Source organism: Theropithecus gelada, chromosome 11, assembly GCF_003255815.1.
Source record: "Theropithecus gelada isolate Dixy chromosome 11, Tgel_1.0, whole genome shotgun sequence".
NCBI lineage: Eukaryota > Metazoa > Chordata > Mammalia > Primates > Cercopithecidae > Theropithecus > Theropithecus gelada.
The window spans coordinates 81,863,879-81,880,524 of NC_037679.1; the positions used below are offsets into that span (position 1 = coordinate 81,863,879).

Here is a 16,646-nt window from a genome sequence, read left to right on the forward strand (position 1 = left end):
TCAAGCAGTCCTCCCACTTTGGCCTCCCCACTGCACTTGGTCCCATGGAATTTTTTTTTTTTTTTTTGGTGACAGAGTCTTACTCTGTCGCCCAGGCTGGAGTGCAGTGGCATGATTTTGGCTCGCTGCAACCTCCCGGGTTCAAGAGATTCTCGTGCCTCGCCTCCCAAAGTAGCTGGGATTACAGGCATGTGCCACCACGCCCAGCTAATTTTTGTATTTGTAGTGGAGAGTTTCGTAATGTTGGCCAGCTGGTCTGGAATGCCTGACCACGAGTGATCTGCCTACCTCGGCCTCCCAAAGTGCTAGGATTATAGGCATGAGCCACCGCACCCAAATTTTAATTCCAAAGGCTAGGTTCGGTGGCTCACACATGTAATCCCAAGACTTTGGGAGGTCAAGGCAGGCAGATCACCTAAGGTCAGGAGTTTGAGACCAGCCTGGCCAACATGGTGAAACCCCGTCTCTACTAAAAATACAAAACTTAGCCAGACGTGTTGGTACACACCTGTAATTCCAGCTACTAGGGGGGCTGAGGCAAGAGAATTGCTTAAACATGGGAGGTGGAGGTTGCAGTGAGCCAAGATCTTGCCACTGCACTCCAGCCTGGGCGACAGAGTGAGACTCCAGCTCAAAAAAAAAAAAAAAAAAAAAAATTCCACATATAGACTGTGTATTTGTTTATGTACTGTGGTCCTTGGGAGGGCAGACCTTGTGTCTAATGGAAACATGTGCAGGGGACACAGACTCAGAATCCTATAGGAATTTACAAAATCCCTGCTGGCTCACCAAAAACACAACAGCCAGCCCTTTGGGCCAGTAGGCTACCAGATTGAAGACTCTGATTCATCTTATTTTGTTAAAATTTATATATAGACAGACAAATACAGAACCTTTTATTGGATATGTTAATGTGTTCATGTATCTTTTTTTTTTTTTGAGAAGAAGTCTCACTCTGTCGCCCAGGCTAGAGTGCAGTGGCGCAATCTTGGCTCACTGCAACCTCCACCTCCCAGTTCAAGTGATTCTCCTGCCTCAGCCTCCCGAGTAGCTGGGACCACAGGCACGTGCCACCATGCCCAGCTAATTTTTATATTTTTAGTAGAGACAGGGTTTCACTATATTGGCCAGGTTGGTCTCAAACTCCTGACCTTGTGATCTGTCCACCTCAGCCTCCCAAAGTGCTGGGATTACAGGTGTGAGCCACCACGCCTGGCCACTTTGTGTGTGTGTGTGTGTGTGTGTGTGTGAGAGAGAGAGAGAGAGATAGGGTTTTACTTTGTTACCCAGGCTAGAGTGCAATGGCTCTCAATCTCAGCTCCCTACAACTTCCACCTCCCAGGCTCAAGCCATCCTCCCACCTCAGCCTCCTGAGTAGCTGGTACCACAAGCACACACCACCACACCTGGGGTAATTTTTTTTTTTTTTTTTTTTGTAGAGATGGGTTTTGCCATGTTTCCCAGGCCGATCTTGAACTCCTGGATTCAAGCTATTTGCCCACCTCGAACTCCTAAAGTACTAGGATTACAGGCTTGAGCCACTGCACCTGGCTCATATACCTAATTTTATTTTAGACTAGTCCAGGCAAACTTAGTCCTGCAAACTTTACCTGTGCTGTAAATATTTCAGGCTTGCAAGTCCCTATGCAGTCTCTGTCCAAATACTGAACTCTGCCTTGTAGTGACAAAGAAGCCACAGGTCATATGTAAATGAATGCAAATACTGTAGGGTGAGAGGATGGAGGCTCCTGGGGTGCACACTCTAAGGAGACATTCATCTCAGGTCCTGAAAGTGCAGGGGTGATGCTGAGAGTGAGCGAGTGGTTCAGCCTCTCCCTAGTCCTGGCTCTGTGAATAGCTATGTTCCAATAAAACTTTATTTATAAAATACTTTATTTATTTTTAAAACTTTATTTATAAAAGGTTGCAGGCTGGTTTCGCCTGTGGGCTGTGGTTTGCCACCCCTGGTAAAACTTTTTTTCATCTGACTCCTGTTTTTCCAGCTCAACCCACATCAGTCTACCAACCCCTCCCTACAAGTAACAGATATCAACCCATAGGCGTTCTCTATGCTTTCCTGCGTCTGCATAAAGTCCTCCACATAAAGATATTTTTTGTTTCATAAAATGGGAGACAAGGTACACTTTTTTTGTATCATGCTTTTCACACTTCACACTAATTATAGAAACTTTGCCAGTCAGAGGCATTGATTCCTTTTGTTTGTTTGTTTTTTTGTTTGTTTTTTTGGAGGCAGTCTCTCACTCAGTTGCCAGGCTGGAGTGCAGTGAGCCGAGATATCGGCTCCGCCTCCTGGGTTCCAGCAATTCTTCTGCCTCAGCCTCCCAAGTAGCTGGGATTACAGGCGCCCACCACCACACCCAGCTAATTTTTTGTATTTTTAATAGAGACAGGGTTTCACCATGTTGGCCAGGATGGTCTCGATATCTTGACCTTGTGATCTGCCTGTCTGGGCTCCCAAAGTGCTGGGATGACAGGCGTGAGCCACCTCGCCCAGCCAGCACTGATTCCTTTTAATGGCTACATGATATTCCATAGGGTGGAAGTAGCATTATTCATTGTCCTTTTCTTTTTGATAGGCATTCACTTTGTGGCCAGTTTTCTGCCCCATGCACACACACACAAACAGTGCTCCCATGCACATTCTTGTCCTTAAGTATTGGTGTTTTTATTTCTTTGGCTAGATTCTCAAGAGTGGGATTAGCAGGTCAAAGGGTATGTTTAGTTTCCATTTTAACAGATGTTGCCAAATTGCTTTCCCAAATGACTGTAAAACTTCACATCTGAGCGTGCCCTTTTCTCCATATTCCTGCCAGCATTTGAGATTTTTTTTTCTCATTTTAGCTTGATGAATGGATCAGTTTGATCTGAGGAATGTAAAGAGATGTTTCATTGCTGCTTTCACTCGCAAGTGTCTGACTCCCGTGAGTTTGAGGGTCTCTTCATACTGTTGGTTACCCATTTGGTTTTGCGCCTCGACAAATGGTCTATTTATAGTCAAAGTCCATTTCTGTATTGGTTGTTTCTCTTTTTCAGGACAATTTGTTTAAAAGCTCTTTATATAGTGTCCATTTGACTTTTGGCTTTCGTCTGCAAAGTGATTAAGAGGTTTGGTGCCGGGGCAGGCTGCCAAAGGTCACATCTTGACTGAGCCCTGGCTGGCCACATGACCTCAGCAAATTATTCACCTTCCTTATTTAACCTCAGTGTACTCAGCTATAAAATAGTGATCATCATCACCATCATCACGGTAATTCCTCCTTCACAGTGCTGTTAGAGATAAATGAGTTAATGCGTGTCAAGTACATAGAATTCAGCCTGGCACCCCGTCAGTTCGTCAATAGAAGTTGGTGACTATTATTTGTATTACAAATATTTTTTCAGCTCCATCATTTGAATCGGTTTTATTTCTGGTATCCCTTGTCACACAAAATGTTTCAGTGTTTATATGGTCAAATATATCCGTCTTGTTTTCCCCTAGCTTCTGAGTTCCCAGGCTTGGTAAGAAGGTCTCCCTGTTTCCTTCATGACTAATTTCCTCACTCTTTTTTTTTTTTTTGAGGCAGAGTCTCACTCTGTCGCCCAGGCTGGAGTGCAGTGGCGCCATCTTGGCTCACTGCAAGCTCCACCTCCCAGGTTCACGCCATTCTCCTGCCTCAGCCTCCCGAGTAGCTGGGACTACAGGCTCCCGCCACCATGTCCGGCTAATTTTTTGTATTTTTAGTAGAGATGGGGTTTCACCATGTTGGCCAGGATGGTCTCCATCTCCTGACCTCATGATCCGCCTGCCTTGGCCTCCCAAAGTGCTGAGATTACAGGCATGAGCCACCGCGCCCGGCCATTTCATCACTCTTAAAATGAGAAACACAGGATCTACTATTTTCCTCACTGAAATACACTGTCCTCTCAGCTCCTTGATCTTCCCTCCCCTCCCCTCCTTTCCTTAGCAGGGTTTCTCTCTGTGGTCCAGGCTGGAGTGCAGAGGCACGATCTCAGCTCACTGCAGCCTCAACCTCCCACGCTCAAGCAATTTTCCTGCCTCAGCCTCAAGTAGCTGACACTACAGGTTTGCACCACCACGCCTGGCTAATTTTTGTATTTTTGTATTTTTTTTTTTTTTTTGTAGAGACAGGGTTTCACCATGTTGTCCAGGTTGGTCTCAAATTCCTGGGCTCAAGCAATCCACCTGCCTCAGCCTCTGAAAGTGTTGGGATTACAGGCGTGAGCCACCGCGCCCAACCCTCCTTGATCTATTTCATCCCTAAAAGAAAAAAAAGACTATTTTTCTTTTCTTTTTCTCTTACTTTTTTCTTTCTTTTTTTTTTTTTTTTTTTTTTTGAGACAGAATCTCACTCTGTCTCCCAGACTGGAGTGCAGTGGTGCAATGTCAGCTCACTGCAACCTCTGTCTCCTGGGTTCAAGCTATTCTCCTGCCTCAGCCTCCCGAGTAGCTATGATTACAGGTGCACGCTATCACGCCCGGCTAATTTTTGTATTTTAGTAGAGGTGGAGTTTTGCCATGTTGGCCAGGCTGGTCTCAAACTCCTGACCTCAGATGATCCACCCTCCTTAGCCTCCCAAAGTGCTGGGATTACAGGTGTGAGCCACTGCACCCAGCCAAAATAAACTATTTTTCTATACACTCACAACACTCCTGACACCAAATGTATGGGGTTTCCACACCAAGCAACTCTCCAGTTCTCTTTGGACACTGACTGGGTGTCCGACAATTCAATTCAAATCTGACACTGTCAGCCCGGAGTTAGCGTCAGATCCCACAAGTTAAAGGGTCTAGTTCAAAGACAGCTTCCATCCACTCCAGATCCCAGTCGCAAGTCCCAGGTTCCCGCTTGTACTTCTTTTTTTTTCTTTCTTTCCAGCTTTTGTTTTAGGTTCAGAGGGTGCATGTGCAGGTTATTGCATGGGTGAGTCGTGTGCTGCCGATGTCTGGAGTACAGCTTGTTTCGTCACAGGGGTAGTGAGCCTAGTATCTCATAGGCAGTTTTCCGATCCTCGCCCCCCTCCCCCACTCCACCCTCCAATAGGCCCTGGTGTCTGTAGTTTTTTTTTTTTTTTTTTTTTTTTTTTTTTTTTTGAGACGGGGTCTCGCGCTGTGTCACCCAGGCTGGAGTGCAGTGGCGCGATCTCGGCTCACTGCAAGCTCCGCCTCCCAGGTTCACGCCATTCTCCTGCCTCAGCCTCCGAGTAGCTGGGACTACAGGCGCCCGCCACCACGCCCGGCTAGTTTTTTTTGTATTTTTAGTAGAGACGGGGTTTCACCATGTTAGCCAGGATGGTCTCGATCTCCTGACCTCGTGATCCACCCGCCTCGGCCTCCCAAAGTGCTGGGATTACAGGCTTGAGCCACCGCGCCCGGCCTGGTGTCTGTAGTTTTTTTCTTTGTGTCCACACGAACTCAAGGTTTAGCTCCCACTTATAAGTGAGAACAGGTTTCTGTTCCTGTGTTAGTTCACTTAGGATAATGGCCTCCAGCTCCATCCACGTTGCTGCAAAGGACATGTTTTATTCAGTCTTTTTTTTTTTTGAGGTGAAGTCTCTTGTCACCCAGGCTGGAGTGCAGTGGTACATTCACAGCTCACTTCAGCCTCAACCTCCCTGAACTGAAGCGATCCTCCCACCTCAGCCTTCCGAGCAGCTGGGACTACTGCATGCACCACCATACTTGACTATTTTTTTTCGTTTTTTTTTTTTTTTTTGTAGAGACGAGGGTCTCACTATTTTTGCCCAAGCTGGTCTAGAACTCATGGGCTCCAGTAATCCTTCCACCTCAGCTTTCCAAAGTGCTAGGATTACAGGCATGACCACCATGTCTGGCCGATTGTGTTCTTTTTATGGCTGTGTAGTATTCCATGGTATATATGTACCAGATTTTCTTTATCCAATACACCTGTACTTCCAACTGACCAGATATAAATCAAGAGTTCCCACAGCCCAATCCTCAGGTTCAGTAATTTGCTAGAATGGCTCACAAAACTTGGGAAAACACTTTACTTATATTTATTGGTTTGTCATAAAGAATGCAACTAAGAAACAGCCACGTGGAAAGAGATGCATGGAGGATACAGCATGGGGCGGGAGTGTCAGAGCCTCCGTGCACCCTCCGGTGTGTCCCTCTACCACTTCAATGAGTTCACCAACTCAGAAACTCTTCGAACTCTGTCCTCTAGGGATTTTGTGGAGACTTCATTATGGAGGCGTGACTGATTAAATCACTGGCCACTGAGCCCAGTGGCTCATGCCTGTAATCCCAGCACTTTGGGAGGCCGAGACAGGTGGATCACTTGAGCCCAGGAGTTCAAGACCAGCCTGGGCAACATGGTGAAACCCCGTCTCTACAAAAAATACAAAAATTAGCTGGTGGTGTGCAGCTATAGTCCTAGCTACATGGGAGGCTGAGGTGGGAGGATCACTTGAGCCTGGAGAATTCAAGGCTGCAGTGACCCGTGATCATGACATTGCACTCCAGCCTAGGTGACAGAGCAACACCTTGTCTCAAAATAAAACAGAACCATTGGCCATTGATGATTAAGTCAATCTCCAGCCCTTCTCCCCTCCCAGAGGTCAAGGGGTGGAGCTGATAGCTCCAATCCTGTGGCCAGGCCTTGGTCTTTGCAGGGATCAGCCCCTATGCTAAAGCTGTCAGGGGACTCCAGCTACCAGTCATCTCATCGGCGTATTAAAAGACAATCACCACACTCTGGGGATTTCAAGGGTCTTCAAAGCTGTTGTGTCAGGAACCAGAGACTAAGAATAAAAATAATCGCAAAGGATGTTCCCCTATCCTCAGGAAATTGCGAGGGTTTTAGAGGCTCTGTGTTAGAAACCAAGGGCAGAGATCAAATATATATTTCTCCTGTCGCACTCCCCTTCTCCCTCGCCCCAGTGAGATGAGACCTTCAGAGCACTTTCGCTTCCCCTCTCTTCTATTTCCCCTGCCCCATGTTCCCTGAGAGACTCATGAAACACATCTATTCCCCACTCCACTTTCTGAGGTTTTGGCTGAAATAATCTAGTATTTCTTATAATTTCCCTCACGGGATATCCGTTTGGTTTCAATAATCCTCTTTTCTAAGGGTCCTTCTCTATTACACAAATCCCAGTCTATCCTGTTCCATTTCGAGTTAAAATGTCAGCTGCCTGTGTTCTTCTTTTTTTTTTTTTTTTTGAGAGGGAGTCTCACTCTGTCACCCAGGTTGGAGTGTAGTGGCGCAATCTTGGCTCACTGCAATCTCCACCTCCCGGGTTCAAGCGATTCTCCTGCCTCAGCCTCCCAAGTAGCTGGGATTACACGTGTGCACCACCACGCCTGACTAATTTTAGTATTTTTAGTAGAGACGGGTTTTGCCATGTTGGCCAAGCTGGTCTCGAACTCCTGACCTCAAGTGATTCGCCCGCCTCAGCCTCCCAAAGTGCTGGGATTACAGGTGTGAGCCACCGCACCCAGCCCTGCCTATGTTTTGAACATGGTTTTTGCTCTCTTTCTTTTTCCCTTTATTAAGTCTTCTTTTCAGGGTTGTTTGCAGCTTGATTAGGTCTTTTCCAAGTAGTGCCATCAGATGGAGGGTTCTCTGGGCTTATTGTCTCTGAATTTTCTTTTTTTTTTTTTGAGACCAGGGTCTTGCTCTGTTGCCCAGGCAGGAGTGTAGTGTCGCAATCATGGCTCACTGCAGCCTCGACCTTCTGGACTCAAGTAATTCTCTCACCTCAGCCCCCCAAGTAGCTGGGACACAGCCACACCCTACCATGCCTGGCAAATTTTTTGGTATTTTTTATAGAAACAGGGTCTCACCATGTTGTCCAGGCTGGCCTCAAACTCCTGCACTCAAGTGATCCTCCCACCTCAGCCTCCCAGGGTGTTGGGATTACAAGCGACAGCCACTACACCTGGCCTGATTTCTTGAGTATCTTTGAAAATCTACCTGTTGCTTCAATCAATGGAAAAAAAAAAATTTTTTTTTTTTTTTTTTTGAGATGGAGTCTGGTTCTATTGCCCAGGCTAGAGTGCAGTGGTGCAATCTCAGCTCACTGCAACCTCTGCCTCCCAGGTTCAGGTGATTCTCCTGCCTCAGCCTCCTGAATAGCTGAGATTACAGGCACCTGCCACCATCCCCAGCTAATTTTTGTATTTTTAGTAGAGATGGGATTACACAATGTTGGCCAGGCTGTTCTCGAACTCCTATTTCAAGTGATCCATCTGCCTCGGCCTCCCAAAGTGCTGGGGTTACAGGCGTGAGCCATAGCGCCCGGCCAAAAAAAATGTTTTGAGAACAGAATAGAGGATTCTTGGATTGCTGTCCTTTCTCTCTCTTCCCTGTAGATAAGAAGTGTAGATTACTCTCATTTTTCAGTAATGCAGATGAAGTCTGGTTCCAGTCTGAGATTTTTTCCTTCGTATCTTCTTTCTCTGCTTGACACTTGTAAACTCTTTTTTTTTTTTTAATCTTTCTGAATTTTTACCAGAATAGGCCTCCAGAAGAATCTTCTCAGTGCATCCAGGAGCTCAATGAGCTCTTTCAATCTGCTGTCTCAGGTCTTTATTAGTTTTGAGGAACTTTACTTCTATGATTTATCTGTTGCATCTTCTCATTTGAGAACTGCTATTATGTGCATATTAGTTCTTCAGGAGGAGCTATCCCCCCCGCCCTTATATTTTCTCACACGATCTCCATCTCTTTGTAATGTTGCTCTGTTTTGAAATATTTCTTGTGCTTTGTCTCCCAGACTAATTTGAGTCTCAGTCGAGGCCCTACTGGCTTTTAATTCTTAACGGAATTTCTTAGAGCTAAGATAATCAGGTACTTTAGCTCTGAAAGGTCATTTCTTTCTTTTTTTCTTTTCTTTGTTTTCTTTTTTTGTTGTTGTTTGTTTGTTTGTTTGTTTGTTTGTTTTTTGAGACGGAGTTTCACTCTTGTAGCCCAGGCTGGAGCGCAATGGTGCGATCTCAGCTCGCTGCAACCTCCACCTCCCAGGTCAAGCTATTCTCTTGCCTCAGCCTCTGAGGTAGCTGGGATTACAGGTTCATGCCACCACGCCCGGTTAATTTTTGTATTTTTAGTAGAGACCAGGTTTCACTATGTTGGCCAGGCTGGTCCTGACCTCAGGTGATCTGACCGCCTCGGCCTCCCAAAGTGTTGGGATCAACAGCGTGAGCCGCCGCGCCCGGCACGAAAGGCCGTTTCTATGCTGTATCTGGATTTCCTTAAGGTCTCCTGCTTATTACTGTTTTTAGCTCAGAGATGCCCCTGTCTGCTTCAGCACTGTGGGTTCTGATATCTCTATCGGCTCCTCCTGTGTCTGGGTGCTGAGCCCCCTCAGTGGGTCACTCTGTCACCAGGCTGAATTATGGTTAATCCTCTTGGTCAGTCACTTGGTCAGTCAAATCCTCTTGGTGATGCTTTCCTACATGGGTAAGTCCTCAGGTAGAAGCAGGCGGAACAGCCTCTGCTGCCATGGGCTTGGGACATAGGAGCTGGTAGACTTCTGTTGGGGCTCAGAAAGCAGTACCCCAAAATGAAGCCCTGATCTGCAGCCTCAGAAGCAAAAGCTTTTCCCTGACCCTCCCCTGTCCTCCTGCCTCAAAGTCCCGCTCTTCCCCCGAGGCCAGCCATAGAAGCTAGAATTCCTCTTCTCCAAGGCAGGTCATAGAAACCAGAACCCCTTTTCCCAAAGCCAGCCATAAAACCTAAACATATGACTCTAATTTCCCGTCCATCTTTCTGTGTCAAAACTGGCCGTTGAAAAATGGCCCACCTTGTTTCACTGCGGCTCGTAAGACCCCATTCCAGAGCGGGTCCTGTCCCACACGCTGAAGAAGGGAATTCTGCTCAGAGAAGCCAAGCAGAATCCAGGTGGACAGGCCTTGCCATCTCTTCACACGGATTCCCACTCAGTCCAGCCACATTAGGTGATTTTTTTTTTTTTAGATGGAGTCTCGCTCTGTTGCCCAGTCTGGAGTGCAGTGGCGCAATCTCTGCTCACTGCAACCTCTGCCTCCCAGGTTCAAGAGATTCTCCTGCCTCAGCCTCCTGAGTAGCTGGGATTACAGGTGTGCGCCACCACGACCAGCTAATTTTTGTATTTTTTATTAGACACAGAGTTTCACCACGTTGGCCAGGCTGGTCTCGAACTCCTGACCTCAGGTGATCTGCCCGCCTCAGCCTCCCAAAGTGCCGGGACTACAGGTGTGAGCCACCACACCCGACCTAGGTCATACTCTTTTTGTCCAGTTATATTTCTACACAGCTGTCCATAGTTTGTTAAACATAAGCATAAAAATAGACAATTTCCCCTGTATCTTTTGGTCTTCGTTCAAAAGGCCTCTGTATCTATAAGTTAAATAAATTTATATGCCTTTTCTCCTATTAATTTGCCTTTTGTGAGTTGACTTTTCAGAGGACCCACATTTTGGTGTGGCGAGCGGGGTCACCAAAGCTGCTCTGCTCTCCTGGAAGCCACAGAAAAGGGAACCCAGGAATGAGATCAGCTGGCAAAAGGGCAAGAATTTCTTACCAGTTAGGGTCCCAGCCTCTCTCTCTGTGCAGTATCATTGAGTGAATGGTAAAAATCACTGTTTATCACTTCTGCAAGGTTTTCATTAATGGGAGTAAAATATTTGTGGGTGGCTAGTCTTGATATCTGGTGTGCCTTTCCCTTCCTCCCTCCCTCCCTCCCTCCTTTCCTTCCTTCCTTCCTTTTCTTTTTTTTTTTTTTTTTCAGAGTCTTGCTGTGTTGCCCAGGCTGGAGTGCAGTGGCACATTCTCGGCTCTCTGCAACCTCCCCTCCCAGGCTCAAGCAATTCTCATGCCTCAGCCTCCAGGGTAGCTGGGATTACAGGCTTGTGCCGCCACGCACAGCAATTGTTTTTTTTTTTTTGTATTTTTAGTAGAAGTAGGGTTTCGCTATGTGGTCCAGGCTGGTCTCAAACTCCTGGCCTCCAGTGAGCTGCCCACCTTGGCCCCCCAAAGTGTTGGGATTACAGGTGTGAGCCACCATGCCCAGCCTGGTGTGCCTTTTCTTCTTTTTTTTAGAGTCGAGGTCTCACTCTGTCACCAGGCTGAATTGGTATGGTCACAGCTCACTGCAGCCTCAAAATCCTGAGCTCAAGCAATCCTCCTGCCTCAGCCTCCTAAGGAGCTGGGACTACAGGCGTGTGCCACCATGCCTGGCTAATTTTATTTTTGTTTCTTTGTAGAGATGAGATCTCCCTATGTTGCCCAGGCTAGTCTAGATTAGAACTTATGGGGTCAAGGGATCCTCTTGACTTGGCCTCCCAAAGAGCTGGGATTATAGGTGTGAGCCACTGCACCTGGTCCCATGGTTTTTTGCTTGCTTTACCTATCTATTGGTGCATAACAAATTAGCTCAAGCTATAATAGCCTAAACCATCTCTGATGGTTTCCAGGAGTCAGGAATTCAGGTCTCTGCTATACATGTCTGGGACCTCAGCTGGAAGACCCAAAGGCTGGGGCTGGGATCATCTGAAGGCACAGTCATGTACAGGTCCAGCTGTCAGGATGGCTTCATAATTTATGGTTTTCAGCAAACAGTGAAACACAGGGCCCTGGTTAAGAAACGATGAAGAATGTACTGGGGGTAGAGATGGAGAGTGATTTGTAATGGAAATGGAATGTAGTGATGTTTGCACAATTCTGTGAACAAACCATTGAATGGTTCACTTTCAATGGGTGAATTTTATAATATATGCATTATATCTCAATAAAGCTGTTTACAGATTACGAAGAATTTCGAAATGGTGATAGCAGAGAATTTAAATGGGCCGGGGCCCTTCTTAGCACACGGCTCTGTGCCTGATACCAGGCCACACGTCTGTGAAGCCTGCCCACTGCTGTCAGCTGAGGGCCTAGTTCAGAGTATCAACCAGAGCAGCCCCACAGTCTCCCCATGAGCTCTGGGCTTCCTCCCAGCATGGCGGCCAAAACAGAGAGAGAGAGACAGAGACAGAGAAGCCAGTATCCTTTTTTTAATTTTTTAATTTTTTTATTTTTTTTTATTATTATACTTTAAGTTCTAGGGTACATGTGCATAACGTGCAGGTTTGTTACATATGTATACTTGTGCCATGTTGGCGTGCTGCACCCATCAACTCGTCATTTATATCAGGTATAACTCCCAATGCAATCCCTCCCCCCTCCCCCCACCCCGTAATAGGCCCCAGTGTGTGATGTTCCCCTTCCCGAGTCCAAGTAATCTCATTGTTCAGTTCCCACCTATGAGTGAGAACATGCGGTGTTTGGTTTTCTGTTCTTGTGATAGTTTGCTGAGAATGATGGTTTCCAGCTGCATCCATGTCCCTACAAAGGACACAAACTCATCCTTTTTTATGGCTGCATAGTATTCCATGGTGTATATGTGCCACATTTTCTTAATCCAGTCTGTCACTGATGGACATTTGGGTTGATTCCAAGTCTTTGCTATTGTGAATAGTGCTGCAATAAACATACGTGTGCATGTGTCTTTATAGCAGCATGATTTATAATCCTTTGGGTATATACCCAGTAATGGGATGGCTGGGTCATATGGTACATCTAGTTCTAGATCCTTGAGGAATCGCCATACTGTTTTCCATAATGGTTGAACTAGTTTACAATCCCACCAACAGTGTAAAAGTGTTCCTATTTCTCCACATCCTCTCCAGCACCTGTTGTTTCCTGACTTTTTAATGATGGCCATTCTAACTGGTGTGAGATGGTATCTCATTGTGGTTTTGATTTGCATTTATCTGATGGCCAGTGATGATGAGCATTTTTTCATGTGTCTGTTGGCTGTATGCATGTCTTCGTTCGAGAACTGTCTGTTCATATCCTTTGCCCACTTTTTGATGGGGTTGTTTGTTTTTTTCTTGTAAATTTGTTTGAGTTCTTTGTGGGTTCTGGATATTAGCCCTTTGTCAGATGAGTAGATTGCAAAAATTTTCTCCCATTCTGTAGGTTGCCTGTTCACTCTGATGGTAGTTTCTTTTGCTGTGCAGAAGCTCTTTAGTTTAATTAGATCCCATTTGTCCATTTTGGCTTTTGTTGCCGTTGCTTTTGGTGTTTTAGACATGAAGTCCTTGCCCATGCCTATGTCCTGAATGGTATTACCTAGGTTTTCTTCTAGGGTTTTTATGGTGTTAGGTCTAACATTTAAGTCTCTAATCCATCTTGAATTAATTTTCATATAAGGAGTAAGGAAAGGATCCAGTTTCAGCTTTCTACTTATGGCTAGCCAATTTTCCCAGCACCATTTATTAAATAGGGAATCCTTTCCCCATTTCTTGTTTTTCTGAGGTTTGTCAAAGATCAGATGGCTGTAGATGTGTGGTATTATTTCTGAGGACTCTGTTCTGTTCCATTGGTCTATATCTCTGTTTTGGTACCAGTACCATGCTGTTTTGGTTACTGTAGCCTTGTAGTATAGTATAGAACATACCATGCTCATGGATAGGAAGAATCAATATTGTGAAAATGGCCATACTGCCCAAGGTAATTTATAGATTCAATGCCATCCCCATCAAGCTACCAATGAGTTTCTTCACAGAATTGGAAAAAACTGTTTTAAAGTTCATATGGAACCAAAAAAGAGCCCGCATTGCCAAGACAATCCTAAGTCAAAAGAACAAAGCTGGAGGCATCACAGTATCCTTTTTTTTTGAAACAGGATCTCACTCTGTCACCCACGCTGGAGTACGATGGTGTAATTATGACTCACTGTAGCCTTGAACTCCTGGGCTCAAGCGATCCTCCCACCTCAGCCTACTGAGTAGCTGGGTCCACAGGCACTCACCACCACGCCTGGCTAATTTTTTAATTTTTACTTTTCATAGAGGTAGGGTCTCCTTGTGTGAGCCAGGCTGGTGTTGAACTTCGGGGCTCAAGTGATCCTCCCACCTTGACCTCCCAAAGTGCTGGGATTCCAGGCATGAGCCCCAGTGTCCAGTCCCCTACCCCTTTTATGCCCAGCTTTTAAAGTCACATAATATCATTTCTACCACATTTTACTCATTAAAAGAAAGTCACTAAGTCTGGCCTGCATTCAAGGGGGAAGGAAATTAGACTCTGTCTTTTGAAGAGAGGAGTTTCAAAGAAATTATTGATATATTTGAAACTACCACATTTGTCTTCATATCTAGGCTAAGTGATGTTTCGTGGTCTCCTGCCCAGCACATAGGAGACAAAGTCCCATGTGAATTTTCTTGCCAGGCCCCAACAGAAACCAAGGCTGCATTTACACTGTGGCACCCAACTCCGGAAGAACAAGCAGGCTAAAACCAGATGGGGAAGGAAGTCTTGTTTCAGGCGTTTTTTCCTCCCATCTAAATTCCCCTTCTGTAATTTTTTTTTTTTTTTTTTTGAGATGGAGTCTCGCTCTGTCACCCAGGCTGGAGTGCAATGGCACGATCTCGGCTCACTGCAAGCTCTGCCTCCCGGGTTCATACCATTCTCTTGCCTCAGCCTCCTGAGTAGCTGGAACTATAGGCGCCCACCACCACATCTGGCTAATTTTTGTATTTTTAGTAGAGACGGGGTTTCACCATGTTGGCCAGGATGGTCTTGATCTCTTGACCTCGTGATCCGCCTGCCTCAGCCTCCCAAAGTGCTGGGATTACAGGTTTGAGGCACCGCGCCCAACCCCACTTCTGTAATTTTTCTAATCCTTTTGTGGCATTTCTTCATTTAAAAAAATAAATCATGACTCTAGAGATAGATCTACTGGTGTTTGCTGGGGGTGAGGAAAGGGATGAATGGGGAATGAATGATTGCCAGTGGGCACAGAGTTTCTTTTTGGGGTGATGAAAAAGTTCTGAAATTAGATAGTCATGGTGATTGTACAAGCTTGTGGATATACTAAAAATGAGTGAATAGTATACTTTAAAAGAGTGAATTTGGCTGGGCGCAGTGGCTCACACTGGTAATCCCAGCACTTTGGGAGGCTGAGGTGGGAGGATTGCTTAAGCCTAGGAGTTTGAGACCAGACTGGGCAACATAGCAAGACTGTGCCTCAATAAAATTACAAAAATTAGTCAGGCGTGGTGGCGTGTGCCTGTCATCCCAGCTACTCAGGAGGCTGTCTCAACAAAATTACAAAAATTAGTCAGGCATGGTGGCATGTGTCTGTAATCCCAGTTACTCAGGAGGCTGAGGCAGGAGAATCACTGGAGCCCGGGAGGCAGAGGCTGCAATGAGCCGTGATTGCACCACTGCACTCCAGCCTGGGTGACAGAGCAAGACCCTGTTTCAAAAAAAGAGAAAAGTGAATTTATTGCTTCTGGGCCTCTTGGCTAAGATCAAGTGTAGTATTTGCTTTTAGTAGTTGTCTGCTGTGGTCTGAATCTGTCCCCTCTTCCTCCCAAATTTACCTTTTGAAATCCTAACCCTTTAAATGATAGGATTAGGAGGCAGGGCATTTGAGAGGTGATCGGGTCATCAGGGTGCAGCCCTTATGAATGGGATTCATGCCCTAATCCAAGAGGCCTCCAGAGAGCTCCCTTCTCCCTTGTGTTGTGTGAGAACATAGAGAGGAAATCTATGCACCAGGTGGCAGGTCCTCACCATCCTCCTCAGACGCTGAATCTGCTGCTGCCTTGATCTTGAACTTCCAGCTTCCACAACTGTGGGAATTGAACTATCGTTTATAAGCCACACAGTCCATGGTACTATGTCATGGCAGTTCTGGCAGACTAAGACAGTGTCCTCGGCTGAATTGTGATTGAGAGCTCAATGGTATGGTCCTGGGGGAGCCGTGTGGTGTCTTGGTTTCTCAAAGAACCCCTCGGGTCGCTAGGACTCCGGTCCACATTTGAAGCCGTCTCCCGCCCAAGGACGCCTGGTCACCACGGCCAGCGTGCAGCCAGAAACCAGGGACCTCCCTGTGGCCACCAGAATTGGCGGATCCATCACTCGTGGGATTTCTCAGGCTTTGCTTTTGCAATTAGTTGGTTCTCCTCAATTGCATTCTGTTTCACTCCGCTGGTAATAGAAGACTGACCACAGGCAGTAGTGATGACAGGGGAAGTCTTGACTTAGCTCTTAGCGAGAGAAGCATGCAGGGCATTGGCAGAAGTTCGAATTGGTGAGCCCAGCCCTGTCCCTCTCAGACCCTCCAGGCATGTGTCTAAGAGAAAGTCTCCTGCATGTAAGAAAGTGTTCTACAGGCAAACATGACTTTTTCTTTTTTTTTTTTAATCATTTTGAGACAGTCTCACTCTGTCACCCAGGCTGGAGTGCAGTGGTGCAATCTTGGCTCACTGCAACCTCTGCCCCCTGGGTTCAAGCAATTCTTTTTTTTTTTTTTTTGAGACAGAGTCTTGCTCTGTCACCCAGGCTGGAGTGCAGTGGTGCGATCTCCGCTCACTGCAAGCTCCACCTCCCGGGTTCACGCCATTCTCCTGCCTCAGTCTCCCAAGTAGCTGGGACTATAGGCACCTGCCACTATGCCTGGCTAATTTTTGTATTTTTAGTAGAGACGGGGTTTCACCATGTTAGCCAGGATGGTCTCGATCTCCTGACCTCGCCTTAGCCTCCCAAAGTGCTGGGATTACAGGCATGAGCCACCATGTCCGGCCTCAAACAATTCTTGTGCTCAGCTTCCTTCGTAGCTGGGATTACAGG

The 16,646-nt window shown here is 46.3% G+C and overlaps 1 pseudogene; it reads left to right on the top strand.

Annotated features, from left to right (window-relative positions):
* The first annotated feature begins 15,296 nt into the window (after window positions 1-15,296).
* LOC112635741 lies at window positions 15,297-15,415 on the top strand (annotated as a pseudogene).
* Window positions 15,416-16,646: the final 1,231 nt, after the last annotated feature.